Source organism: Pinus tabuliformis, chromosome 2_2 (genome assembly GCF_031772625.1).
Source record: "Pinus tabuliformis cultivar Carrire ecotype Pingquan chromosome 2_2, CPIR1, whole genome shotgun sequence".
Taxonomy (NCBI): Eukaryota; Viridiplantae; Streptophyta; class Pinopsida; order Pinales; family Pinaceae; genus Pinus; species Pinus tabuliformis.
This window is the reverse complement of record NC_142300.1, coordinates 42,893,410-42,912,321: the sequence shown is the minus strand read 5'-3', so window position 1 is coordinate 42,912,321 and position 18,912 is coordinate 42,893,410.

Below are 18,912 nucleotides of genomic sequence, written 5' to 3'. Positions count from 1 at the left end.
ATCAGTCGAGCAAGTCAACCGCACTCGACGTGCGTATGACGTTGGATCTGGAGAAGCCCAGATCAGACGGCTAAGATTGTGCCCAATGGAGGAAGCGGAATCAACTGGGGATTAAGCCGAGTTCTAAAGAGATTTGGAGTCTGTTTGACCACCACGGTGGAGAAAGAACGCATACACGACGTAGCGAAAGAAACGAACCAATGGAGCGTGCTGGAACCAGTTAGATGGAGACACGTGGCCACTGCCTGAGCATTCGTGCTGACGCTGAACAAGGAATTCCAAGCGCAGCTGCAGAAGGCAAATTGCCGTAGGCAGGAGAGGAACCGAACAGGCATAGGGGTCGAATTACTAAAGCCATGGATAGAGACAGTCGACCAAAAAAAAAAAAGAGAGAGAGAGGGAGAGACAGAGAGAAGAGAAGAGTTAATTGGAAACCCGAATTGAGAGGAGTCCAAGCAACTAAGGGAGACAGTGAACATAGAGAGCAGTAAAGCCAAGTAGAGGAGATAGAGGGCCGAGCTGACCACAGGTAGCATCGAGCACCAGAGAGCTTGAAGATTCAAGCCTTCCCATAGGGGAATCTGTCCGGATAGAGCATCACAGTTGGCTCTTTCCACCGTAGACCAAGGTTCACAAAGCTGGTAGGAAGAACAAGAGTCTGTGTACTCCAAGTGGCTTGTGGAATCCAAGAACCACCCTGCCAAGAAAACCTACTTCAGGAGAACTCGCATTGAGTCCCTGTATTTTGTAATTTCTCTGCTTAAAGACACAATAAAATAAGGCCACCACTGAGAGCTGGACCAGAGATGTAGCCCTCGAGAATAGGGTGAACTCCTTATTAAAAATTCTTGTGTCTTTGTGTTGCTTACTGTGTTTCTATGCTGTCTTTCCACTTATTTTCTATGTATTGGCAATCTGATCGATCCGTTGTTCAATAACACAGAACACACACACCAGCACATGAGTATGTAATACCTTTTGTTTAATAAATTTTCAAAATGAGGTCACTCATAGGGTGATTATCAAATCAAGTGGTATCAAAGCTCTAGTTCGTAAGGTTAGACAAGCTTGTGTTGGTTTAGCTGTGAATGCTCACTAGATCAAAGCTCAAATTAGGAGAAGGAGAGTTGGTGGAAACTAATCCTGAAATTGGGAGAGTCTATTCTTGGAAGATAATGTCAGAGGAAGGTTCTATAGGGCCAGACCCTCAATTCATAGAAAGTTTCCTAGCTATAAAGCCTATGGTAGAAGAAATGTATAGGGACTTTAGAAAGCATAGGGATGAAGATTCATCAGGCTCTAAACAAGATAAAGAAAAAGATGAGTCTCATTGCCATGACCACTCCAAAAGAAAGGGGAAAGAGGAAATCTTTCTCACACCTCCTAATAGCCTTGTGCATGATAAGAAAGCATCTTTGATTAAGTTAGATGTTAAATTTGATTTTCCTATATATGATGAAGAACTAAATGCTGAAAAGTTGGACAATTGGATACGACAAATTGATGTGTATTGCACGGTACAAAACATAGACTCAGACAAGAGTAAGATTCAGCTGGCAAGCCTATGCCTAGGAGGCACTGCCTTGGTTTGGTGGGAAGGCAGAACCCAAGCTGATATGAAGAAGCATGGTAAGACCATCTCTGTCTGGAGTGAATTTGTTGTTGCAATCAAAAAGCAGTTCTATCCATTGGCCTACATGCAACAAGCCATGATGAGTTGGCAAACTCTTCGGCAGTTGAAAGGGAAAAGTGTACAAGGGTATACTCAAGAGTTCAAAAAGAGAGAATTGATGTTAGGTATCTCATTAGACTCACCAGAGACTCTTTTGAAGTACATTGGTGGTCTACATAGCTACATGAGGCATACCATCCTCATGTTTAATCCCATTAGTATAGATGAGGTATATGTACAAGCTACTCATCTAGAAGCCAGAGGAAAGAATGGAAATCCAGAAGTTGGGGGACCATCCCAACCCACTGTAAGCAAGAGCAAGGAGAAAAGGAAGCAGAAGTGGAAAGCAAGGAAGGCTAACACTGCACAAAAAGGCAAAGCTTCATGCACTCACTGTAAAAAGGAGGGGCATGATGATGAGCATTGTTGGATTCTGCATCCAGAGCTGAGACCTAAGAAGTCCGAGGGCAAGAAGAAGAAGATTGTTGCAGCTATTTAGAAAGATTTGGGGTCAGACTCGGGAGATGAAACAATCATTGCAGCCACAGGTATAAAAGGTAAGAATTTTGAAGCATCTACTAGTAATTCTACTCAATCTGTTATTGATGAAGAACATGAGAGAAAAAGACATGAGCTTTTCCATATTCGAGTTGTTTCCCAAAATCAAAAGATTGATACTTTGTTTGATAGTTTCTCACAAGTAAATCTGATTTCTGAAGAAATTGTAAAGAAATTGGGATTAGCAACTACACCTCATAAGAAGCCATACCCATTAGGATGGTTGAATGATAAAGCACAACTACAAGTGACTAGACAGTGCAAACTCAAGTTTTCTTTTGGGTCAGCATTTGTAGATGAGGTTGAGTTAGATGTAATTCCTTTAGATATATGTGGAATTGTTTTAGGAAGTCCCTACTTGTATGATAGAAAAGCTATTTTCTATAGAGCTGAGAACAAGTATATACTTGTTAAAGATGGAATCGAATACTTTGTAAGGGCTCATAAGCTCAAGAATAACTATACTCTCACCAACTCAGGACAGATGAAAAGAATGATAAATTCATGCAAACAGTTCTTACTAATGGTTGTAATGGAAAAAAAAATTGATAAAACCAATGTATTTGGGGGTTGTAATGCCGATCAGCAAGTTGATATAGAAAAGTTTGTTTCAGAGTATGATGTCTTATTTCAAGAACCTAAAGGTCTGCCACCCAAAAAGGGAATAGTACATGATATTATTTTGCAGCAAGATGTTCCTTTGCCTAACATTGGGATGTACAGGTTGTCTACTTTAGAGAATGCTAAAATCAAGAAGCAGATGCAGGAGTTGCTCGAGAAAGGGTTCATCAGGCCTAGCACATCACCATGTGGTCACCCATTGTCTTGGAGAGAAAGAAAGATGGCTCGTGGATAATGTGCATTGACTACCGAGCACTAAATAAGATAACAATCAAAAATCGTTACCCCCTTCCTCGCATAGATGATCTCTTAGATCAATTGAAGGAAGCTGTTTATTTCACCAAGCTGGATTTGCACAGTGGATACCATCAGGTCGGAGTTGCAGAGCAAGATGCATGGAAGACTGCTTTCAAAACAAAGCAGGGATTGTATGAATGGCTGGTTATGCCTTTTGGCCTAACTAATGCTCCTGCTACTTTCATGAGATTAATGAATGATGTACTCAGACCTTTTCTTGATGATTTTGTTATTGTGTATCTGGATGACATTCTGATTTTTAGTAAAACGTGGGAAGAACATTTAAAGCATGTTAAGTAGACATTAGATGTTTTGAGAAGAGAAAAAATTTATGTTAAACTCTCCAAATGTGAATTTGGAAAAACCTCTCTAAATTATTTGGGTCACATAGTAGGGGGAGGTAAATTGAAAATAAATCCCTCTAAATTGGCAGTCATTGTAAACTGGCCTAAAACCCAGTCTGCTACAGAAGTGAGAAGCTTCTTAGGAGCAGCACAATATTGGAGGAAGTTCATTTCAAATTTTTCCTCAATTGCAACTCCCTTACATGCTTTGACAGGATTGAACAAGGTGTTCCACTGGGGAGGAAAACAATAGAAAGCCTTCAACACCTTGAAAGAAAAGATTAGTACAGCACCTGTACTAGCACTGCCAGATCTACAAAGACCATTTGAGATCCAAACCGATGCCAGTGACTATGCCATGGGAGCAGTGTTGACACAGCACGGTAAACCCATATGTTATCATTCTGATACTTTTAATCCTGCAGTAGCTAACTATCCTACCTATGATAAAGAATTGTATACATTAGTTCAGAGTGTGAAAAAGTGGAAACTTTACTTAATGGGAAAAGAACAGTAATACACACTGATCATCAGCCACTTCAATATCTACACTCCCAAACTAAGTTGCAACAATCAAGACATTACAGATGGATGGGTTTTCTACAACAGTTCCATTTAGTCATCAGATATAATAAGGGCATACATAACAAGGTTGCAGATATGTTATCAAGACCCATTATAAATGCATCTACCATACTTAAGCATAATTCTATGCTGCATGAAAGCTACATAGAACAGTATGCTCAGGACATGGACTTTCAAGATGTATATGCAACTTTGAGTCAATGCAAAAGAGTAGAATAATTGGACTATCATGTGAAGGACCGACTCTTATATCATTGTGGGAAACTCTGCATTCCACAAACTGAGAGAGTAAAGATAATTAGGGAAGCCCACACTTCTCTGATATCAGGTCACTTTGGGGTAAGTAAAATAGTTGCACAGATGCAAAGGTTCTGCTATTGGCCAAAAATGAATGAAACAGTTTCTAGATATGTAAAGGGGTGTGCTATGTGTGCAAAAAGCAAGCCTAGCAACAGAAAACTAGGCTTATACACTCCATTACCAGTTCCTTCTCACCCTTGGGAAAGCATTTCCATGGATTTTGTTGGAGGACTGCCCAAATCTAGGAAAGGTCATGATTATCTATGTGTTGTTGTGGATAGAATCAGCAAAATGTGTATTTTGATACCCTGTAGTAAACAGATTACAGCTAAACAAACAGCAAAATTATTCTTTGAACATGTATGGGTTCATTTCGGATTACCCACTTCTATTGTATCTGATCGAGACACCCGATTTGTGGGGAAGTTTTGGTCAAGTTTGTGGGAACTAATGGACACCAAGTTAAAGAAAAGCACAGCTTTTCATCCACAAACAGATGGCCAGACAGAAGTAGTTAACAGGACGGTGATCTAGTTACTGAGAGGATATTGCAACAAACACCCTAAGCTTTGGGATGAAAACTTGTGTTATGTGCAACATGCTTACAATAGAGCCAAACACTCTTCTACACAGAGATCTCCTTTTGAGACCTGCTTTGGTTTCGTACTGAGGTCTCCTTTGGATTTTGTCTTTGGTAAAGATACCATGGTTGATAGACACAGTGATGTGGACAAGGCAACTAGGTTCATTGAACAGATCCAGGAGATCCACCAGGCAGTACAGGAACAGCTGGAAAAGAGCCAGGCCAAGTACAAGGCTAGGCATGATAAGCATCGGATGGAGCATAGTTTTCAAGTTGGAGACCAAGTCTGGCTGTATATCAATAAGGACAGGATGTAAGGTGAAGGTAAAAAGCTAAAACCTATCAGGTATGGACCCTTCAGGATACTTGAGAAGGTTGGTGAAAATGCCTTCCGCCTTGAGTTGCCAGCTTGCATGCACATCTACTCAGTCGTAAATGCAAACTGTTTGAGGTTGTTTGAACCTTCAATGATTGAGGACCCGGAAGAGCAGAGTCAATTACCTTCTATTGATGACCTGCTACATGAATATCTTAATGAGTTGCAGGAAGATACAATGCCGGACAAGAAGGTAAGGACAATGCGCAGTGGACAAGTGGAATACCTCGGGATTGGGCTTAAAGGTTCGAAACCGAGTAGTGTGAAGTGGATTGAGATTGGACAAGTGAGACAGTAGTTTCCTCACTTAGTCGATGCTTGAGGAAAAATAACTTTTGGTGGTCCAAAATATTTTTCAGTGAGAAGGCCATGATCTGAATTGGATCCACAAAAGACTGTCGAGAAACTTGACTGTATCGAGTTGAAGAAATCCTTGAAAATTCCAAAACAACGATCAAAAACACCTTGAACCAGTGGAAATGGCCGCCAATGTAGAACGAAGAGGACCTTGGTCAAAGCACGCTGAACGAGGCCCATGGAGACTGCGCAGGAGGTCAAAGTAGCCCCTGGGAGCCCCGGATCGGGAAAAGGAGACGATTTTGATGCGCGATTAGTGCTTAGCACTAATCGTCCATCGCTGGGCAAACAGGGCCAAAGTGGAAGAGCCTTAAGCACTCAGTCGCGTTGGGAGCCAGAGAACTGCGGGCGGAGAAACAAAAAAAAGCGCTAAAGGACAAAGGCAGGACCTACGCTCTGGAAAACTGGCAGTATTGATCGGGGTTCCCTTGAATGGTAAGAGGTTTTGGAGGATAGCGGAGCGATCCCACTCAACGATCGACGCGTGGCAGCGGAGGTGAGAGAAAAACTGTTGTTGATCGTGTGATATCGGTCGAGCAAGTCAACCGCACTCGACGTGCATATGACATTGGATCTGGAGGAGCCTAGATCGGACGGCTAAGATTGCGCCCGATGGAGGAAGCGGAATCGACAGGGGATTAAGCCGAGTTCTAAAGAGATTTGGAGTCTGTTTGACCGCCACGGTGGAGAAAGAACGCATACACGACGTAGCAGAAGAAACGAACTGACGGAGCGTGCTGGCACCAGTTAGATGGAGACACGTGGCCACTGCCTGAGCATTCGTGCTGACGCCGAACAAGGAATTCCAAGCGCAGCTGCAGAAGGTGAATCACCGCAGGCAGGAGAGGAACTGAACAAGCATAGGGATCGAATGACTAAAGCCATGAACAGAGACAGTCGAGCAAAAAAAAAAAAGAGAGAGAGGGAGAGACAGAGAGAAGAGAAGAGTTAATTGGAAACCCGAATTGAGAGGAGTCCAAGCAACTAAGGGAGACAGTGAACACAGAGAGCAGTAAAGCCAAGCAAAGGAGACAGAGGGCCGAGCTAACCATAGGCAGCATCGAGCACCAGAGAGCTTGAAGATTCAAGCCTTCCCATAGGGGAATCTATCCAGATCAAGCATCACAGTTGGCACTTTCCACTGTAGACCAAGGGTCACAGAGCTGGTAGGAGGAACAAGAGTCAGTGTACTCTGAGTGGCTTGGGGAATCCAAGAACCACCCTGCCAAGCAAACCTGCTTCAGGAGAACTCACATTGAGTCCCTATATTTTGTAATTTCTCTGCTTAAAGACACAATAAAACAAGGCCACCATTGAGAGCTGGACCGAAGATGTAGCCCTCGAGAATAGGTGAACTCCTTATTAAAAATTCTTGTGTCTTTGTGTTGCTTACTGTGTTTCTCTGTTGTCTTTCCACTTATTTTCTATGTATTGGCAATCTGATCGATCCGTTGTTCGATAACACAGAACACACACACCAGCACATGAGTCTGTAATACCTTTTGTTTAATAAATTTTCAAACTGAGGTCACTCATAGGGTGATTATCAGATCATTGAGACGTGATCTAGAAAATAAAATGATCAAGTGTCTTAATATTAGAAGCTAAAATGGGTTTCCAAGACTCTAGATGATATTCTCAGGAAGAAGATACCCCCTTCCATCAAGGTTGTTTTGGGCTTCGAATAAGATTCAAGATCTAAGAAAGAAAATTCAATTGAAATTTCCAACAACAATAAAGGAAAAGGAGTTGTTGGACAATAACAAAATCATACTATTAAGCAACAACAAAGGCAAGAAAATCAGTAGTAGAAGAAGAAACATCAAATAATTTCTTGATGTAGCAATTCAAACAACCACAATGAGTGAATGAAGAACCAACAGAAGTCCTTTATCCCTCAATTTTGTGGTCATCAAAGGAGAAATATTCCCAAGTATGGAAGTGGGTTCCATGGTTATTATTTTTCTTACAACAATTATGGGCATAAACCCATAGAATGTAAATGGAATGTAACAAAATAAAGTGTTATGGGTAGTAGTGACCCAAGAAGGCATAATATTCCTAGGAATAAGCATGTTGGTAGAAATAGTGGCCTTGACAAGAATGTTCTTAAATATAACAACTTGTCTACCCCATTCCTATATCATTTTGAATGCTACAATTGTGGAAATTTTGGGCACATGGAAGCAAGTTGTAGATATGAGAAGACAAGGCATGTGTCTCAGAGTATGCATGAAAATGTAGCATCTTGTCCTTTGAATATTAAAATAAATAATAGAGTAGATAAATATGAGTTTGTCTTCAGTGCATTATGTAAGGGAAACAGGCTAAATAGTAGAAGAAGAAATCATCAGCGAGTTTATTTCTCTCTAAAGAAAAGTCATAGTATAATTAAGAGGAACTATCCTTACCCCGATGGTGGACCCCTCTGTAAGTATTGGCTGCGTTAAGTGTAATTTGCAGGAAAGCAAGGGAAGCAATACCCAACTATTTCTCCCTTGTAGACAAATAAAAAATGCAACAAGAGGATTTGGGTAAAGAAATAGGAGGTGAAGGAGAAGTTCCCTCTAACCCTGCATAGTCAAGATAAATCCCAAAAATGGGTATATGAGAAGCTAGAAGGTAATTTTCCTGTGAGAACTCAGCCTCTAATGGTTCAAAAGAAGAAGGATGATAATATACTTAAGGGGAGTAGATAATTGGTTTCTCTTCATTAAAATAAGAGAATGGCATAAAGAGAAGCCAAAGAAATTAGATGCAGACATCAAAGAGAAATATACAAAATGGTTCATATAAATGATTGAGGTAAAGTTGATTCCATCTGTTGTTATTGTAATGAATTTATTTATATATGCATAACAACATTACAGGAGAAAGATAATGTGCAGCTAGCATGGTCTGAGGGGGAGATTTGAGACGTCATCATTTCACTTTGCATGAAGAAAAGGAGCTACAACAAAACCATGGAGTAAAAAGAAGCCCAAAGTTAAATTAGGTCCATAGGATCAATCCCCAAGTAGAAGAAAGAAGGAAAATGCAAGAGGTCAAAGTAAAGAAGAGATCATTGGCTCAGGTGGAGATATTTTTTTAACAGTATCAGACATCATCCTTGTTCTCAAGAAGAGTGATTGCTCAGGGAATGAAAGGTTTTCATATTATGTGAAGTACCCTTATTTCATTTAAGTAACAAATTTTATTATGCCCAGAAATCTTGAGTTCATGTAAACAAGTGGTTTGCATTGCATGTTCCTTGGTTATCGTTTGGGATGGCTATGTCAGGTGGTATCCTTTGGCTCAGTTGGATTAACCTTGTGTTTTATGGAAATCTCTTTTTGAGAAGTAATCATGGGAGTTTGTCTAGTGCATTATCCAATGGGTACCAATTTATTGGTACTATTGGTGTTATTTAAGCAACAACCTCTGGTTGTAGACACATGATCTCAAGGGGAGAAGATTTTCTTATTAGGATGCTCAAGAGGAGTGAGCATGGCCACTAAAGCAACAAAAACAATGAACAAGCCATATGCATCACTAACAACTGGTATTTGTAGCAGCAACAACAATATCAATTGTATTGTGGATTAGTACAAAGATGCATTGGCAAAAAGAGAAGGCAAGTAGCCATGAAATGTCAAGAGAGGGCCAATAGCCATAAAGTGTCTAGAATCTGGATGAAAATTTAAGGGGACATAGTATATGTTCTGGGGGATCATATCATACATATGCAGTGCTCTAGAGAGGACAAGAAGCTACAAGTAGACATAAGGATGTGTTTTACTAAAGCTTGATTTTGTCAGTGTCATTTCCCATGTTGTTTGTAGTTGAGATTGCATGGAGGACTTCAAGTTCCTCATCGAAGAGATATCAAACCTTAAAAAGAGGATTCTACAAAGGAGAATTCACATTAGCAACCCAACACTCAGACATTAATTGAAAGGGGGAGAGAAAGTAGATTGTAGCCCTTTTCCATTAATATCAAAGGGGGAGAGAAATTTATTGGTGGCTCAAGCAGGGGAGAGAAAGTTAAATGATAGGCATTGATAAGAAGGTTTGTGTTGGTTGGATGAAGCATGAGGAGTAGTCATCAATGCGGGGCAATGATGTGTTGCCATCAATGTCAAGGGTGGATATTGTTGGACTATTTGCATTCTTAGGATGGCAAGTGGTATCAAATGTGTTGGAAATTATGTAAATTAGGCTAGCATTGATTTCAATTGGGTTAGGATGGAAGATTCATAGTGTGATTTGCATTGATGTGGTGTGCTACCTTTTCAGTTGGAGTTGGAGCCTTGGCTAGAGCCAAAAGGGGAAGATATAGATTTGAAGTCATTGTTGCCTCAAGATATTAGTTTAGATGCTCCTAGAAATAGTGTAGTTGGATATTGCTCAGAAATATATTTCCAATGGTATGTTGGAGTCTAAAAAAGGCCTCCTAGATCAAAACATATGGCCGGTAAATGTTAGTAGGCCAAAAATCAAATTTGGTTACCTGGTCATGGGTCTCGCAACATTGTCAGCATATAGGTGGCACAGAGGTGGACCAATAATAAACTTAGGAGGTATAGTGTGTGGGTCCTTCCTAGGACACGCAACCCCAACAAATAAATCCTGAGAGTTCTCAATGGAGCACAAGTTAAAAGTGTTAGGGACACTATTTCGAGGTGAGTTCACATGCAAGTGGCAGAACAGACCAATGGTGAAAGCTCAAGAAGGATGGTGGATCCACCAAGGACACATCAACCTGACAGATTGACCCTGGTAGATTCTAATAAAGTTCAAGCCCAAAGTTCCAGTCAGATGGTGTTGGGGAGATGGAGATGTGTTGGAGGCATTTAATGAATAAATTTTGGCCCATACTTATAATTTTTTTAAAGAAAAATAATTATAAAACCAAGGCTCAAACCCCCTACCTCTGTATGGTGATGTGGAAAATTGAAAGCATGGACCAATGACTAAAGGACACATGGCACATTCTGATTAGGTGTTATAAATGATGTGGAGCCATGGTGGTATATGACATAGGTAACACAAATTCTCTTGATGATTTCAACATGGCGTTAGCAGCTAAAAGTTATGGGATATGTGGAACCAATCAGATGAGGACACATGGCATGCAGATTTCACATTTTCGAGTGGCCAAGTGGGCCAAAAAGGAGTGACATGTGGCACCAATCAGAAACAAACACGTGGCAGTAAGAATACACGTGGAAAATAGGTCAACAAAGGTGCAACGTAGGATGGTCACATAACCCCAGAGGTATGATATTTGTGGTTTCCTTTGGAAATCGTGTTGAAAATCCGGGGTGACAAGGCACCGAGATATAATGGCGAGCATATTTTCTAGGAGTGGACTATGGATTAAGCTCAGAAGCAATTGCGCAGAGGACTCATCACACCAACACTTTCAGTAGAGGACCCATAGTACACTTCACCCCACCCCAGTTTTTTTGAATGTAGTCACATAGGTACGCCAGAATAAATCACCAGGGAGACAGAGAATGAGGTCGGAAATTTCACATAACATAATTTTCCTATCGATTGATGAAAGGTGCCTAGGAGTCAGTTTTGTGATGGTTTCATGTGTTAACCAAGGTCCTACGGGCTTATTACAATGGAAAAGTAATGTGGGCGCATGTTTAAAGGTATGAGCAGGCCAAAAATGCTTATACTTAGCAATGTTCAACTATATTTGGAAATTATGCCATATCTATAGGTTCACTAGAGTTGGAGATATATGCTAAATATTGTTGCTAGTCAATGGCAATTTCCAAGAACACTGGATCAAGGCAATAAGGACCATGATGCTTAGAGAATTAATGGATCATTGTCCACAGTAATGAAATCCATCCCTAATTAGAATTTTACAGCAAATCAATGCAACATGGGGTTTCATACAAAGATATTAAGGATTCAATGGTCGTACGACATGAGAACCATGTCAAGTCCATTTTCTGAATTAAATTCAATTGTGGTGATTAAGAAAATAGGAAAGAACAACATGGTTGATCCAAATTGAGAAATTTTGGATGCAACAATAGATCAACTTTAACAATGAAGAGTCATGCTAAATTAACAAGCTAAAATTAATGGAGGTTGTCCTTGAACATGCAACGTAAGTATTTTGACCCCAATGATCCATACTAAAGTAATTTTGATTGAGCAAAGAGTCTGCTCTAAATGGAGTGCACCGTGATGGAAGTACTCCTTTGGATAGTGACAAGTTGACAAAGCCTACATCATTCCTTGTGTAGCAGAGGAAAAAAACCATGCATTGCAGTAGTGCAATGTTGTGTGGGATGCAACATTGTTGAGAGCTAATTGGAGAGATTTGAGTGTTTGAGTGTATGTTGTTGAGGAAGGCCAAGAGTTTCTGAGCAGAATGAAGGTTGAGGGTTACAAATCATATAGAGTGTATGAGGACTGATGGTTGTGTGTTGTGTATGATGCAAATGAGAAGAGACCAATGAGATATTGAGAATGTTGCTAAAGAGTGGTTAGATTGTGTAGAGGACAGAGAGCTAAAAGGGCTAAGAACAAAGGGCCAAGTTGGTGAACACAGAGTTGAAATCATGCCAAGTAGGTGCCATAACAAAGACAAAATAAGTTATTTATTGAGTGTGGGTTGGAGCCTATAAAATAGGGAGTTGGATCTCCCATCTAATGGATGTATGAAGGATAGATTGGGGGTTGGTGCCTCCTACAAGTTGGTGCTTGCAAAAAATCCATGAATTTTTTGCTTCATGGTAAGCTGATCAGGTGTCTACAAAAGAGGGAGTTGGTGCTTCCTGCTAGTGGGTGCTAGCAAACAATATAAGAGTGTTGGTTCTTCCTGTATGTGGGTCCCCATAAAGATCAATGTAAATATATTACGATCTCATATTTTACATCATAAAAAACAAGGATTTGCATTTTTTCCCTTTTGGGTTTCTACGTTAGATCCTTTGTGTTTATATGTGTATGTTGCTCATGGTGTGTATGTGTATTCATGTGTTGATTTATGTTGTTGCACATGTTATGATGGTGGTTGTTCACATGAATTATTACCAAGATTAAAAGAAAATAAATTGGCATTAAAAGTTGAAATTAGCCTTAATATTGATTCACACCCCCCCCCATAGTACTAACATTTTTTCCACAATTACAAAATTGGTCAATATAGATCATGGGTTGGTGAGATTTTTGTTACACAGCATTTTGTCACTGTCCCTGTACTCCTCATTCCTTGATCCTGGAGGACCTCTATAGCGAACCCCGCATGCTTTGCCTTCATGGAGAAACTCCCATTATGTCCCTCTTCATGAGCAAATTGTTGAACCTCAGAATTACCCTCTCCTTGACATTTTTTCTCACATTTTTCTCTCACTTTCTCATAAGATTACAAACCCAATCAATGATAAATGCTAGGTTTTGTCTTAGGGAAAGCATTAAAATGATCACCATATTATATTTTCATGTTCTTGTTATTTGAATAGATTTTTGCAAATTAGCTACAGAACGCAGCCTATTCTGCAGCTAACTGTGGATTCCGTAGCTACTCTCATGGTTTGGCAGGTTCCAAGTGTCAAATGAAGAATTGGACCACATGGGAATTTCTAGAATCATCTCCACATGGATTCTATCCTATTCACTCGGTCCAGATCGATGGAAAAGCAAGCCTAAGGTCATGGTCAAAGATGGAGTCAAAATACGTTATCTAGAAGCAGTAGGACTCTTGATTTTCTCTTTCGTAGCTAATCAAGAGTCTAACAGTTCTGTTGAAAATTTAATTCGAATTAGCCACCTGTAGCTGATCAGAAGTTTAAACAGTCCTATTGTAATTCGAATTAGCCACATGTAGCAAGTTTTTCTCATAAACAGTCATGTTAGATTTAATTCGAATTAGCCACCTATAGCAAGTTTATCTCATAAACAATTATGTTATTTTCCTATAAATATCGGTTGCATGGAACCGAGAAGTAGTTAGAAGTTAGAAGGAATTACGTTAAGTTCAGGCTTTTTGTTGATACTCTGTATTCAGACTTCATTTTGTTCATAATACAAACTTCGTGTTGTCAATGATCATTTAAAGTGCATCCTTAACTAGCTAGCATTCCAGCCACATTAGTTGCAGAGGGCCCCTACACTGAAGGAGGTTTTTCATTTGTTGTTTTCAGTTTAATTTCTATTACTCTATTTTCAGCAAATCTGTTTTCTAATTTAGAATGATATTTCATTTCAGTTTTTAACCAATAGTGTAAGGATAAAATCACAACTATGCAGCCTTGTTCTTCTAAGATATTTCATGGAGAAAAATGAATTTGTTTCCAAACTGAATTAAGATTGAAGTAATAAGAATACATAGTTGCTTAGTTTTCTTACTGTTTTGTCATTCATTCTCTTAGAACATAATTGTCAATTAATTGTGTTAATGGATGTTTTCAAAAGCCATTTTAAGATGATGATGATCCTAAACTAAATGGTTAAATGTCTAATTCATACATTGATTGAATTTACTCATTAAATTGTTAGTCTTACATGCTTTTGCCTTTTTGCTTTCATATCCTTACTTAGTTTCATCACTGATATTCCAAAAAATCATTTCAAGGTGTTGAGAATAGCAATAAGAAATTCTAAAAATAGCATTCAGAATATTCCAATTTTAATTTGTCCTTGAATTAAGGTTGAGAATTAAAATTCGAATTTAGTCTCACCAGCTGCTTGGAAAATAATTAATTAATTCATCTTGGATTCATAAGTTGGAGAAATTCAAGCTAGAAGTCTTTGTGAAGTCATGCAACAGTTATCCCTTAAATTAAGGAGATTATCCCTTCATTAAGGAGATAAGGATGAGTTATAATTGAGTTGTAATTAGTTAGCTCGATTAACTGAGTTATGTCCAGTTAAATTAGTTCGAAACTGTTTGAGGAACTAATTATGAGTTCAGTTAGTTAATGCATGCATGCATCAAACTAGTGTACTCCAGATAACTGAAGATTCTCTCATAAATAACTCATGCATGTCTATTCATAGAAAGACCCAGTTGAGATTAAAGACAGGGACAGGTTACTATCAGTTGCATGAGTTTCCCTATAAAGAAAACTCATCCATGCAGAAGGAATAAGGTTCCTTGAGGATTGCGCAGTTTTACAGGGTGTGAGATCAGTGTGAGTGATCAGTGTTACACTTGGTAATAGTAGGATCACCCAGGAGAAATAGCGCAAGGAAATAGGAGGCTTGGAGGGTAGAGGAGAAGGTTTGTGAGAAGCCTTGTTTGCATGTGAGCATCCAGGAGGATTGTACTGAGAGTTGGTTAGTTGTGGGAGCTAAAGCTTTGTGTAATTCTGATGTATTTCCACCTTGTATGATAATACAGATAGCAGGGTTTTTAGCTGAGGCTTTCCCCAGAGTATTCTTCTGTGTTTCATGTGTATTGATTCTTCTTCTCTATTATATGTGTTCCGCTTGATCTTGCTCAAATCGATTCAGCTTCTGCAAGTTTGATTGTAGAAGTAGATTAAGTATTTTGCTATAGTTATATTGCATAATCAGGTTAATCTATAGTGAGAATTTCTACATGGTATCAGAGAAAAGGTGATCAGAGCTATGAACAGTATACTGAGAAGGGAAATTCGAAGTTTGAAGTTCTTGGTTGCAGGTACAAAATCAAATTCTTATCACACCTCAAAGTTCACTAATGGCATTCAATGGCTTGATACTCGAGTATGCTCTGGATGGCAGCTCGAATTACATAGCATGGAAAGATTGCATGGAAGCTGTATTAGAAGACAATGATTTGAAGGATTTCATTGATCAAGAAATCCCAAAGCCAGGTTCAACTAATGCACAAGAGTTAGCTGAATGGAAAAAGTGTGTGGCGAGGGCGAGACGGATCATCCTTGAGGGAGTTCGAGACCATATTGTCTCAAGTCTCCATGGGAAGGAGCCTCCATTTTCAATGTGGAAGACATTAAAGGACCTATATTAGAACAATAGCAACCAGAGGAAATTGGTGCTCAAGGATAAGCTTCGAAGAATCAAGATGGATAACGTTGATATTATTTCCACATATCTGAACAAGCTCACCACCTGTAGAGATGAGATTGGAAGTGTGGGAATAACTACTGTCAATGATGATATGGTGAGCCTCGCACTCCTTGGCCTTCCAAAGATCTGGCATAGCTACCAGGACTCTATCAATGGAAGGGAGAAACTACCAGATTGGGAACGGCTGTGGTCGGATCTCATGCAGGAGGAGATCAGGAGGAGCACACGAGATGGTTCTTCATCCAAGTAGGATGAAGAAAACTTGGCCTTAGTGAGTAAGGCAAGGAAAGGGAAGGAGAAGGATTCTCATCCCAAATTGAATTCTTCTAATGGAGGGAAGAAGGGTGACAAATCTAAAGTAAGATGCTTTAATTGTCACGAGATGGGTCATTATGTGACTAATTGCCCATCAAAGAAGTCCAAGAAGGGATCCTCGGAAGGATCTGAAGGTGAGGCATTGGCCTCTCAGTTCAAAATGGACTTCACCCTCATCGCATGCATGGTGTATTTAATGATGGGTTGTGGTTTGTTTCTTGACAGTGGAGCCTCACTCCACATGACCGGCGATAAAATTTTATTCAGTACCTTGGAGGAGAAAGACCTCAAGATACTCATAGAGATGGGTGACGATGAAATGTATAGTGTTTCAGGAGTGGGCACGATTTCTTTTCAGAGGGAGCATGGAGCTCTTATCGCCTTGACAGATGTGAAGTATGTTCCTGGACTGAAGAAGAACTTGGTATCAATCACAATGTTGGAGGACAAAGGCTACGATGTTGTCTTCAGTAAGGGAAAGGTTTTCCTTAGACACATCACCACGAGACATGTGAAACAAATCGGTTCACGGGTACAGAACCTGTATGCTCTTGAGGTTCAAGATGCATGCAAAGCCTTGAGGAGCAAGGCTAATTTCAGAGACTTGGTGGTTGAGAGGGAGAGTAAATTACCTCTCAACATGTAGTCCCAAAAGAAATCTCAGACAATTGTGGAGGAGCCTCAATTGGAGATGCTGAGAGGAGACCAAGTGGAGGCATCCACTCATGCAGAGACCTCCAGTAGGGGGGAATTTCAAGCCAAGTCAGCAGAGGGATCACATGCAACCATACCTCCAGGTGTGAGGTGGGGCGATGTGAAGTGATAGTCCCAAGAGGGCTGAAATTGGGCAGGGTCCATTGAGAGGTTTTATCTCATGGATCGTACCTTGCTATGGGAGCCCAAAGTACATAGTAGTGGGAGGAATTAGTGGGATTGATGCAGTGAGAGATCAAAGTGACAGAGGCTAGAGCAGTTAGATACTGAAGAGCGCAGAGAAGGATTGACAACAGTGCAGAAAGGTTGAGTCAGCAGAAGCACAGAGTTTTCAATTGACAGAGGCAATAGCAGTCAGAGACTTTGATGACAGATGTATCATACTGATTCAGGTTGGATGTTTTTTTTTTTTGTTTCTGGAGTTGCTAGAGCAACAACACTAGAGAGAAGTGTTGCATGTAGAACATTCCAAAGGTTCAGGATCGGGATCGAGTTGAATTCCTTTCTTGTTGAGAGGGAGTGTTGAGAATAGCAACAAGAAATGCTAAAAATAGCATTCAGAATATTCCAATTTTAATTTGTCCTTGAATTAAAATTGAGAATTAAAATTCGAATTTAGTCTCACCAGCTGCTTGGAAAATAATTAATTAATTCATCTTGGATTAATTAGTTGGAGAAATTCAAGCTAGAAGTCTTTATGAAGTCATGCAACAGTTATCCCTTAAATTAAGGAGATTATCCCTTAATTAAGGAGATAAGGATGAGTTATAATTGAGTTGTAATTAGTTAGCTCAATTAACTGAGTTATGTCTAGTTAAATTAGTTCCAAATAGTTTGAGGAACTAATTGTGAGTTCAATCAGTTAATGCATGCATGCATCAAACTAGTGTACTCCAGATAACTGAAGATTCTCTCATAAATGACTCAAGCATGTCTATTCAGAGAAAGACCCAGTTGAGATTAAAGACAGGGGCAGGTTACTATCAATTGCATGAGTTTTCCTATAAAGGAAACTCATCCATGTAGAAGGAATAAGGTTCCTTGAGGATTTCGTAGTTTTACAAGGTGTGAGATCAGTGTGAGTGATCGGTGTTACACTTGGTAACAATAGTATCACCCAGGAGAAACAGCGCGAGGAAATAGGAGGCTTGGAGAGCAAAGGAGAAGGTTTGTGAGAAGCCTTGTTTTCCTGTGAGCATCCGGGAGGATTGTACTAAGATTTGGTTAGTTGTGGGAGCTAAAGCTTTGTGTAATTCTGATGTATTTCCACCTTGTATGATAATACAGATAGCGGGGTTTTTAGCTGAGGCTTTCCCCGAAGTATTCTTCTATGTTTCATGTGTATTGATTCTTCTTCTCTGTTATATGTGTTCCACTTGATTTTGATCAAATCGATTCAATTTCCGCAAGTTTGATTGTAGAAGTAGATTAAGTATTTTGCTTTAGTTATATTGCATAATCAGGTTAATCTACAATGAGAATTTATACACAAGGAGATTGATTTAATCATATTCCAAAATTGAATGGTTGAATGTTTAACGAATTCAATTATTGAGTTATCTTCTGCATCAATTTCACTCTTGGTTTTAAGAATTAGATCCATGGATTAGGACTAATGATAAGATAAGATAGATGCTCTATTTTCTTATTAGGTTCTAACTAACCAACAGTTTTTGGTCAATTTTTAGGAAATTAGATTAACTTAGGAACATTTCTTTTCCTTTAAAATTCATTAGATCCATTTAAATTTTCACATAGTTTCAGGTTGTACATTCTTAGACATAAAAGAATAGAAACCCCCAAAAACAAACATAAAATACAAAACAACAAAGTAAGAGAAAGGTTAACTAAGCACATATAGTGCACCACACTTCATCAGTTTACAAACCTCGGTTGATAATTTATGCAAGAAATTTAGGACACTAAATTGACTAAACATTTTGGCGTCGTTGTCGGGGAAGTGTAATTAGGTAACCTCATCTCTTACATCTAAAAAAAATGATATGCATAGAGAAAGAGACTCTAGGGGTAGATTCATAGCTAGAGGCAAGAGTTTAATTCCTACAACACCACTTACTCCACCAAGACTAAGAAGAGATACACCTCCATCTCAAACTCATATTCCTAGCCATAGACTTCTTGAAGTTCTAAGGTCAGAAATCCAATT